Source organism: Helianthus annuus, chromosome 14 (genome assembly GCF_002127325.2).
Source record: "Helianthus annuus cultivar XRQ/B chromosome 14, HanXRQr2.0-SUNRISE, whole genome shotgun sequence".
NCBI classification, from domain to species: domain Eukaryota; kingdom Viridiplantae; phylum Streptophyta; class Magnoliopsida; order Asterales; family Asteraceae; genus Helianthus; species Helianthus annuus.
In genome coordinates this window covers 77,790,430-77,800,569 of record NC_035446.2, presented here as the reverse complement: position 1 = coordinate 77,800,569, position 10,140 = coordinate 77,790,430, and the positions used below count along the sequence as shown (strand labels likewise).

At 33.3% G+C, this 10,140-nt stretch overlaps 1 long non-coding RNA gene and 1 pseudogene across 1 annotated transcript; both read left to right on the top strand.

The window, feature by feature from the left end:
* The first annotated feature begins 254 nt into the window (after positions 1-254).
* LOC110908523 lies at positions 255-1,533 on the top strand. Its single transcript, XR_002574674.2, has 4 exons — positions 255-497; positions 788-850; positions 1,210-1,297; positions 1,405-1,533. It is a non-coding gene; the product is annotated as an uncharacterized LOC110908523 (long non-coding RNA).
* A 125-nt stretch (positions 1,534-1,658) lies between these two features.
* Positions 1,659-6,152, top strand: LOC110908522 (annotated as a pseudogene).
* The last annotated feature ends 3,988 nt before the right edge of the window (positions 6,153-10,140 follow it).

Below are 10,140 nucleotides of genomic sequence, written 5' to 3'. Positions count from 1 at the left end.
GGAGATGCATGGTTTTGAACTTTGATGCCAACACACCCAACTAAGAATTGCTTTGAAATTTTTGTTCAAGTCCACATCTATATCTATATATATAATAAACAAATAAAGTGTGGGCCACGTGGCATGTTGTAATGCAATCATTTTGATGTTTTGGCGGGAAAATTAGAGAAAAAACACATATTCGCGTTTGGATCCCGCACTGGGTATCCGTACCCGGATTTTTACCCGACTATATAAATGTTCTAAAACCTAATTCCCTCATTTTTTTTCTCTCAGCCGTTCCATCTTCCTAAACATCTTTAGGGTTTTTTACATTGCAGCCGCCTGTTCTTCTCCGTGTTCAATCTTCATCTCAATGGTACACACTCAAAACCCTAGCGCCTCCCTCACTTTTTCTGCAGATCCATATGTTGGAATGGAAGAGTTTCACAATCACGAAACCCTAGCCCTCATCATCTTCCCTGTTTTGATTCAAGAAGCTAGGGTTTGTGGTTTTGGTAAGTTTTTTCGATCTATAATCTAATCCATGTCTGATTGTTATCAGTATGATTATAGTTACGATTCACAGTGTTTTAGTCTTTTTATTGTTTCACAAAGATCTCATCTACATTCTCCACCATTGGCTTCATTCTATCTTAAATGGTAATCAAATATGACAAATCGATGGTTTTTGTGATTCAAAGTTTGTTCAGCTTCCAAATACTAATTTTCCCTTCCATCACCAAATTCGCAGATTTAATAACCCGTTTCAAGTTAAAAACCCTAACTAAGAGCATTTCATCTTCAGATCTGCTGTTGCTTTGGTTAATCTAATATTGGGAAACCCGTTTCTGAATCTCATTTCATTCAGGTATGATGATTCTTCATATATTGTATTTTTGGTAAGTCTTTATGAATGGGAAGATTAGTAAAGACTGTTAATGTGGTGTTTTCGGTTGTGATGCGAATCGATTAATCGTCTTAATTATTAGGTTAGGGTATTTGGTAAACTTACCACATTTGACTTGACCGTGAATGTGTATAGCTGATGCTTGATAGTTTGTTTTCTGTAATTTACGAATTTGGTAGTATTTAAAAAGAAAACATATGCGTTTCGCTTTTATTGTTTTCCTTATATTGATCCGGCAATAATGGATGTTAAACCATCATTTATGGGATAGTTTAGATATTTATGACCTATTTATTTTTCAAACTTGCTTACGTTTACAGCCTGGTTCAGTGTGATCACTAACACAATGTTTTATAAAGAGGAATCGCAACGTTCAAACGTATAACCTCTACCTCAATTTGACCGAAGGTAACCATTTTAAAATGATGATTGTTATTGTGTTTAAGCAACAAGTTGAGATCTTTTTGTTCATATGGTAAAATCACTTAACAGTTAACAATATGCCCTTTTGGCAGCTTCAAATGATGATGGAAATTCCTTTTTGCTGCAAAGAGGTTTCGGCGCATTATCTGCACAGATTATATAATTTCCCTAAATGCTGATGATATATCAAAAGGCAACAGTGGTTCCGTAGGAAAGTTGAGGCAAGTTAGTTATGAATGACTAAATGAATTAGTTTTGTTTTGGCAGTAATCTTTTATTGAAGGCTATGAAGTTCAATCGATTCAGCGTGTTATCAACCCTTTTTGTTATATTTGATTGTTGGCAGAATACGGTGGAGGTTCTCGGAAGTCACAACTGCCCATCCGGTGGCGGTGCTTCGATAGAGGAAGATGGTGATGGTGATTGGGACCCCTTAGAAAACCATATAACAGTTCCCACATGGTTTTGTGTTAACTGTACGCTGGTTGGTGCTATCTATTGCCATGTATGTTCATATCAAATCCCTTTGTGACGCAACTTGTTTATATATTTATATAATATTATATATATTTATGATATAATCTCATATAAGATGTATTTCTGATATGTGGGTACTTGTCAATAATTTGCAAAATATTTTATGTGCAGATATGTGGAGAGCATAAAGAATCTGGAATCCATAGGCATGGCTTTCTTGCATCGTGTTTACATGAGGCAGATTCGGTTACGAATAGATCATTGGAACGCAATGGGAAATCATAAGGTGTAAATCATAACTTTTTCCTTCTTTGTTTTTTTTCTTTTTTAAGGTACTGATGCATTATAGGTTTTATTATGATTCGTTAAAAGGTTATACATTGTTTTTTGTTTATTTAGTCCTGGTAAAGAAAACTCTGCTCAATTATAATCTTTTTTTTATGAATCATGCTAAATGGATTAAAGGGTTGTAAGGCTATAGGGTGTGGTCATGACCCTAATAGTCTCCATGACCCTCCACATAAGCGCCATGTCACTCACTTTTAATCAATCATTCAAAACCACTATCCTAGGGGTGTGGTGACCCAAACCACCATTCTTTTATTTTAGCCAATATTAAAAAAGGAAATGAGGCTCATGGTTGCCATGGTTTAATCCATGCCAACCATGGTGGATGAGGCAAGGGGATGGTGTAACAATTTATTAATGATCCTACATGGCAATTAATGACCCACCAATGCCCCCCACACCCTTTAGCCTAATAGACGGGTTATAAAAGGGTTGGTGGGTCCACCTGTTTGTTTTAAAGGGGCTGACAATTCAACCTTTTAATTAAACTGGTTAAATATGTCAAACCGAGCACGACCTCATTTATTAAACAACTTGGATATGACAATCCCAAACCTGTATTTGTAATTGAATAATTAATTTTGTATTTAAAACCTGATGCAGAGTACGGGTACTAAATTTGATATATATATTTTGTTACAAATCTTTTTATATATAATTTTTATTTTATTTTTCTTGGGACTGAATCCATGATTGCCATGTAAGTTGTGTTATTAACAAAAGTGTATCATAGTTCTACAACTATTTTTATTATATATGTATGATATACACTTAACAAATCGTAACACCTTTATAATAAAATTTTGAAGCTCTTTTGTTATTTTGGTAATTAGTTATCACATTTTGACAGAAACTTATTGAAATCAAACACCTTTTAATGAAATTTTGAACCTTTTTGTTATTTTGGTAAATAGTTTACATCTTTTAAACACCACATGTAACATTATTGTATCTATACTTTGACACTCACCTATGATAATTCAAGACTTTCTTTGCAAAATTGTGTACTTTGTTATCATAGTTAATAGGCATCGTATCTTGCCTTGTCAGTTGTCATGGAACTTAATTACAGATATTCAACACTCATTTAGTAAAACTTTGAATCTTTTTATTTCCATAGTTGATTGATAATTAAACTATTAACGCGCAGATCGAGTATGATATTGAAAAATCTACCACTGGAGTTGCTACTAATAACCTTACCAGCACTAAGAGCTCAAGAGGGATTCTCCCTATCGATGCTGATGTCGTATATGGTGTTGCTCACCAGCATAGTGGTGGGATAGGTTCTACTATTTACGAGGAGGTGAGTATTTCAGTTTTTTTTTAACTGCATTTGTATCTATACGCATCCAGAAATATGTCAAACCGAGCACAACCTCATTTATTAAACAACTTAGATATGACAATCCCAAACCTGTATTTGTAATTGAATAATTAATTTTGTATTTAAAACCTGATGCATAGTATCATTACAATGATAATACAGACCCAAAACAGAGAGCTTGTCTTCACACTTTTTCTGTATTTACTACTATTGTTTTTTAGTTTTCTCTAGGGTGTCAATTGTGTCAACTTATCAGGTTGAATCATTGATTCTAAACACGACCCATACATATACTGGTGTTAAAACTTAAAAGACATCAATTCTAACCTGGACACACTTAAAATCATGTAATCTGAATACGACCCGCTTTTAGCTTTGACCATTTATCTAAAATCTTAATGAGTCAAACGGGTTGACATGTTGGTAGGTTGTTATCAAGTTGTAAACATGCTAAACGGGCTGAAGGGTTGTAAAAATGTGTTAAAATGGTTTGGGAAAGGTTTGGCGAGTTGACATGTTTGTTTTAAGGGGTTGACCTGTTTAATTAAATGGGTTAAACAGCTTATCTGACTCAAGCACATCCTCATTTATTAAACAACTTAGATATGACAACCGATATAATCTGATTATTTATGGGTTAGGTCCAGGAATTGTTGTCACTAATTTTCTCTTCAACACTGTTACGTGCAGCCCCGAAAACTGTTCGACTTTGTTCTTTTTAAGGACAAATTGACATAATTTCAGGGATAAGTTGGAGATGAAAGCAGTGAAAGATGGGTTAGCCAACTATGCAGCTTTAAAGAAGAAAGCCGAGCTGTATGAAAAGCTGGCAAGAGGAGAAGTATGTGATGAGGAAGATAAGGAGAAATATTGTATTTATTTTTTTCAGTAAGACCTATGTAAATGACGAACCACAAAGACATAGCCCGTTTTCTATAGAAACAAACAAATACGAGCCTGATACATATGATGAACCTGTGTTGCCTGATACACGGGCTACGGGCCTCGGTAGGGCAGCTGGTATATTAGACAATGATGAACATAAGCGTTTTGTGAGGTAATTTTTCCCAACTTTATCAATTATCATTTCCTTTATTAGTCCAGACAAAGAATGTTTTTTTTCTAAAAGATTGCTTGATGATCAAGAAATTGTTTTGTGTAATGTGTTTCTAAAAGATTAGTTGATGATCAAGAAATTGTTTTATATTTTGTTGTATTTTTTAGGGAAGTGCATGAAGAAGTGAATGAAGCTCGGGAAAAAGTGTCTGAACTAAAAGTCCGTAGGAAAGAGCAGGTGGCTGCTCGGCGAGAGAAGTTAAAACAGGCTTATTTGAGGAAACAATTAGAGAAATTGAAAGCTCAATCTAAACAAGGTAATGATACATGATTTGACATTTGATGCAAAATTTTGTTAACTTAACCGACCTGAAACATGTATAAATATGAAATAACATCGTCCAATCATTCAATGTTTATTCGTTTTTCACCTATGGTTATTTAGATCGCTCCCTAACTGTTGCAAATGTGATATATCATCCTGTATTTTTAAAAAAAGTTGGATGATTGGTTGGTCTCGAAAGGTTGTCTTTATGTGTTCAGCCATCCTCTACAGATTACTGAATATTCTTTTAAAAAATTTGGTCTAAATTTGTGAGTATATATTACATGAAATAATTAAAGAAAATAAACCTTAAACCAGATGGTATTTATTCATGACATTTTGGTCGGTCCATGTAGATGATACAAGAAATCCTCTAGCACAAGTGGTGTCGTAGAATGTAAGGTGTAAAGGTGGTTTGTATTAACTCTTTTATTGACTTATATTTTAGGGTAAGGGTTTAGCTTTAGGGACAGGGTACCATTGAGTATGGTTCGGTATATAACAGATTAAAACAGAAATTCCTGTATTCATAAATCCAAATAACCAAAATCCAATATTCATATTACAAGTGGAAGTATGGGCCGTAGCGTTTAGTGTGTTAAACTTGATTTCTGTGGTTTATTTGACTTTGGTTTTTTATGCAGGGTGGAGGCTAGAGCCAATCAAGATGAAAGAAGATTGCTGGGGGAGATTCAGTTGGCTAAAAAAGGTACGTTTTTTGGATATCAATAGGCTGAAAAAAAGAACACTTCCCCCACATATGTTCTCCCTTTAATTAGGAGGAGGCTTCATTCGATGTTTGTTTCTGTTGGTGTTTTGATTAATTTTGAGCTTTTTTTACCAATTAATGGCAGGTCCACCTTTACTCTGACAGTTCATCTTCAAACGCTATCTTGCGTACCTCTGTTATGAATTCTGACCCTAATTATGTTCTTTATTTGCAATCTATGATCATATTGAACTTTTTGATAGAAGAGAATAAGAGTGGTTATTGTGCACCTGTGATTGTTTTAGGGATTGGTAGGTGAAGGAAGCGGCCTGGGTGTTGGTGTTTGAGAAATATGTGATTGATGGAATTAAGCGTCCTATGAGAGAGGTGGCTACACAATCAATGTTTGTTCATCTGTGATGTTTGGGTTCATTGATAAGGTACTTAGTTCGATTATCAAATAATTTACTCATGTTTGTTAGGTTTACTTATGTGAATCCTTTTGCCATGATTTAATCTTGAGTGTGTGAATCATATGACATTTTTCACTTTGTTGTATGCAACGAGCTTAAATCGAGAATTCAAGAGTGTTTGGATATGTGTATTTAAAGTGATTATTTTTAATAATTTAATTACAAGGCGTTTAGGTGCTTACATTTATCTCACCCATTAAAATGACCGAGAATGTGAACAATATTAAGTTGGCTAATTTCTTTTGTTATATAGAGGTTGTGAATATAATAATTCAAACATGGGTTGCAGTTGGATGTAAAATTTACGTTCATATGGCCAAATAACCTTTTTGTTCAAGTACACAGAGAATAAGATGGTCTCATTTCTGCACTCACATGTAGGGATGAGCATCTGGTATTGAGTATGGGTACCGTACCAAATATATTATGTACCGATACTGGTATCCGTTTCCCCGTTTTTCGGTACCGGTGGTACCGGTCCGGTACCATGCTCATCCCTACTCACATGTAAATTTCCACACAAAATATTAATTCTTAAATTCTACAATGAACGATTGAAGGTCTGCTTTGACTTTTGTATAAGGAGTAGGTGATAAAAGGTTGGGTTGGGTAATAAGTTAGAATAGATACTTTTGTATAAGTGTCGGCTATCGGCTTGCGCTGTTTGTAAACGTCTGTTTGTAATATCGTATGTGTGTGTTCGTTTCTTTAGATTTAACCATATCTTAAAATGTTACTATGATTATATATTGATGTGGCTGAGAATCTGAGATAGGGGACTCATGGGTTAAGGAACATGTTATGTGGCAGACATGACAATGCGCAGTTAATGGATTAGATAAAAGTTACATTATAAAGATAACAATTGTGTCACTTTAAAAGGATGATGTTAGGCTAATTTAGTCCCAATTCATTTTTGGTGTTATTATTTTATTTCATGTGTTTGACCAGTTATAATAATAATAATGAATACAAGTTGACCCATTTCTTACAAAAAGTTGAACTTGTAATTTTGAAAATGATGGTTTACAAGTATTTTATCACTACTTTGCTCTTGGTAGCTAAAGGATAAGCATTTCTGCCAATTAGCAGTCCCAATTGATACCATATCGACCAGATACTGACCGAACAAAATCGATATTGGTATCGGTACTCATTTTTTGGGTTTCAATAATCGGTACTATAGGATATCAGTACTTTTTTTTTTCGGAAATACCGGTTTGAATTTAGACACACTTTCCGTCTCTTTATCCATTTTTTTGTTGATAATTTGGTTTTTTTATTTTTCTAACCAATTTAGTTCAAAAGTTTGCTCTATGGACTAATCATTAATAATAAATATTTATATTAATAATAATTTCCACGATCTTGTGTCATTTCTCCAATCATAGGGTTTGATAAATTTAACAATTCTATTTTTCCAATTGTTTTTCATATTAATACAAAAATCATAAAAAAAGATTTGAAACATTGTCTTTAACTGCCAATAAAAGAAATGATTGATACTAAGGCCGAAGGGTGTGGGGGGGCTTCATCGTGCCATCTCATCACCTATAGCGCCACCCGACGCCATACACCCACACCCAGCGATTTAACAAGGGGCGCTATAGGAGGGGGTTCCATCATGTTAAGGAGCTTTTGTGCCAAAGAACGAGCGGGGATTTGTCAAGATAAGGGACGCTATAGGCATTAGGGGGCTTTATCCCACACCCTTCAAGTTAAAGGATGGGGCTTTAAATCCCTTGTGTGAGGTGGCGGTGATAAAGCCCCTACCACACCCTCCAGCCTAATTGTTATCATTCTTCAATAGTTTTCTACATACTCTAAAATAACTTTTTAGATAGTTGAATCGATTTATTAGGCTCAATTTAAGACATGATTAATCTCCACATGTCGAATTTTTACAGCAATGTAACAATGGCTCATTGATATGCAGATATGTTATCTTTACTTCCATGTGATATAAGCGTTGTGCAATGACCCATGAGCCAATAAATAAATTTATTTTAGAGTAAAATGCCTTTAAAAAAATCAAAAAATGCCTTTAAACTTTTTATTTTAGAGTAAAATGCCTTTTTGTCCACGAGGTTTGGCCACTTTTCAGTCGATTTAGAATGCCATCTCTGTAGCCTAATATCTTGATGATTACATGGATAGATTTGGTACATGGTTAAAATTTGATTACAGTTGAACTACTTCAATGCAAAGTTTAATAAAGTTAGAAAGATCATCTTGCTCCGAGGGCGTTTTTGTCAACTAATAAAGTTAATCATGGATGCTCATTTAACAGCTTAGTTTTATAATTTTGTGATTATGATAAAGTTTGAGTTCATATATAGTTATTTATTTCAGATGATGAGGTGAAATATGTTGTTGAGTTAAACAATTGGTGTGATCCAAAAAAATTATGGGTAATAGGCCCCTTTGGCTATTCATCCACCATGGCGTGTCTTCTTATGCGTTTGGCAGAGGCGTCCTTGAGACTTCAGGTACCCTGTTCGAGCTTGAAGAAACGTGTCATTCTGTAACGTTTTATTATTTTTTTAAATCAAATTATTGTCGGGCTTAATAAACATAATGCCAAGTGGGCTAAATTCTAAACATGATAAACGATTTATAAATGGACCTATATTAGAATTGTTATGTGTTCACTATTTTTAAAAAAATATTGACATATACATATATCAGATTTTTTTTTATAAATCATGTGCCCCTCGAAATCATGGGCCTTGTGCGGAGGTCCTCCCAGCACACCATCAAAGCCACCACCGGCGTATGGGTTGCGAAAACATTTTTATACAGAGATCTCATTATGTATTAAAAAAGAATTAGTTTTACATGAAAACTTTGAATATATATGGAGGCAAAGTTGGAATACTGATGAAACCGAACAAAAAATTTGTGGTGGGTAGGGAAACAAGAAACTTAAGAGGTTCACAATATTGTTTATGTACCTTTTATTATTGAAAACTAAAATTTTTCTAACCCGGGATGTTCCCGGGTGATAGCCTAGTATATGAATAATTAAGAATAGAATAAAAAAAATTCCTTCCGGAACCAAAAACTGTACCATTCCGGTATTTCCAAAGTACCCGATACGTCGTCAAAACAATACAATTTACGATGTCCTGTCTCTGTTTGGGAAGGACCAAAGAATCGATCCATGCTATCATAACCGCTGGACTTCGAATACTAGGAATCGCTACATCAAGCCATTTAGCAATACAATTCCAAGCTCTAGCAACTAGGGGTGTTCCAAAATATCTGAATCCGAATTATCCGAAATTTCAGATTTGGATAATGATTTTAGAAATTTTCGGATATTTCAGATATCCGAAAAATTATAAATTTAATTTTTTTAATCGGATTTCGAAAATATCCGAAATATCTGATTTTGAATAAATAAAAATAAAATAAAAAATTGTATTTTCGAATATCCGATTTACTATCCGATCAGATATCCGTTATCCGTTTTTGAACACTTCTACTAGCAACTAGCCCACCTTCCCCAAACAATGCTCCAATGACCCTATCATATTAACACATATCAGATAGTGGTGGTAAAGTAGGCAAGTTGGATGGGTTTAGGTAATGGGTCAAGATGGGTTTAGGTTAGGATGGGTATAGGTCAGGATGAGTATTTAAAAAAAAAGATTGGATGAGTAATAGGTCAAGATGAGTTTGGGTTAATATAAGTTTGGGCAAAGATGAGATGAAAAAAAAACATTTAAAAACATTAAATAAAAAATACAAAAAATTAATAAAAAATATAAATTTCTAAAAAATAAAAAAAAATCTTAAAAATTCAAAAAAAAATCTAAAGAATATAAAAATTCTAAAAAAATCCAAAAAATTGAAAAAAATTCTAAAAAGTCAAAAAAATCATAAAAAATAAAAAAATTCTAGAAAATCAAAAAAATTCTAAAAAATCAAAAAAAAAATCTAAAAATAAAAAAATATAAAATAACTACAAAATTCAAAAAAAATATAAAAAGTAAAAATAATTCTAAAAAAACAATAAAAATAAAAAAATAAAAAAATGCTAAAAAATCAAAAAATTAAAATATAAAAAAATCATAAAATTTTTAAAAAATACAAAAAAATATAAAAATT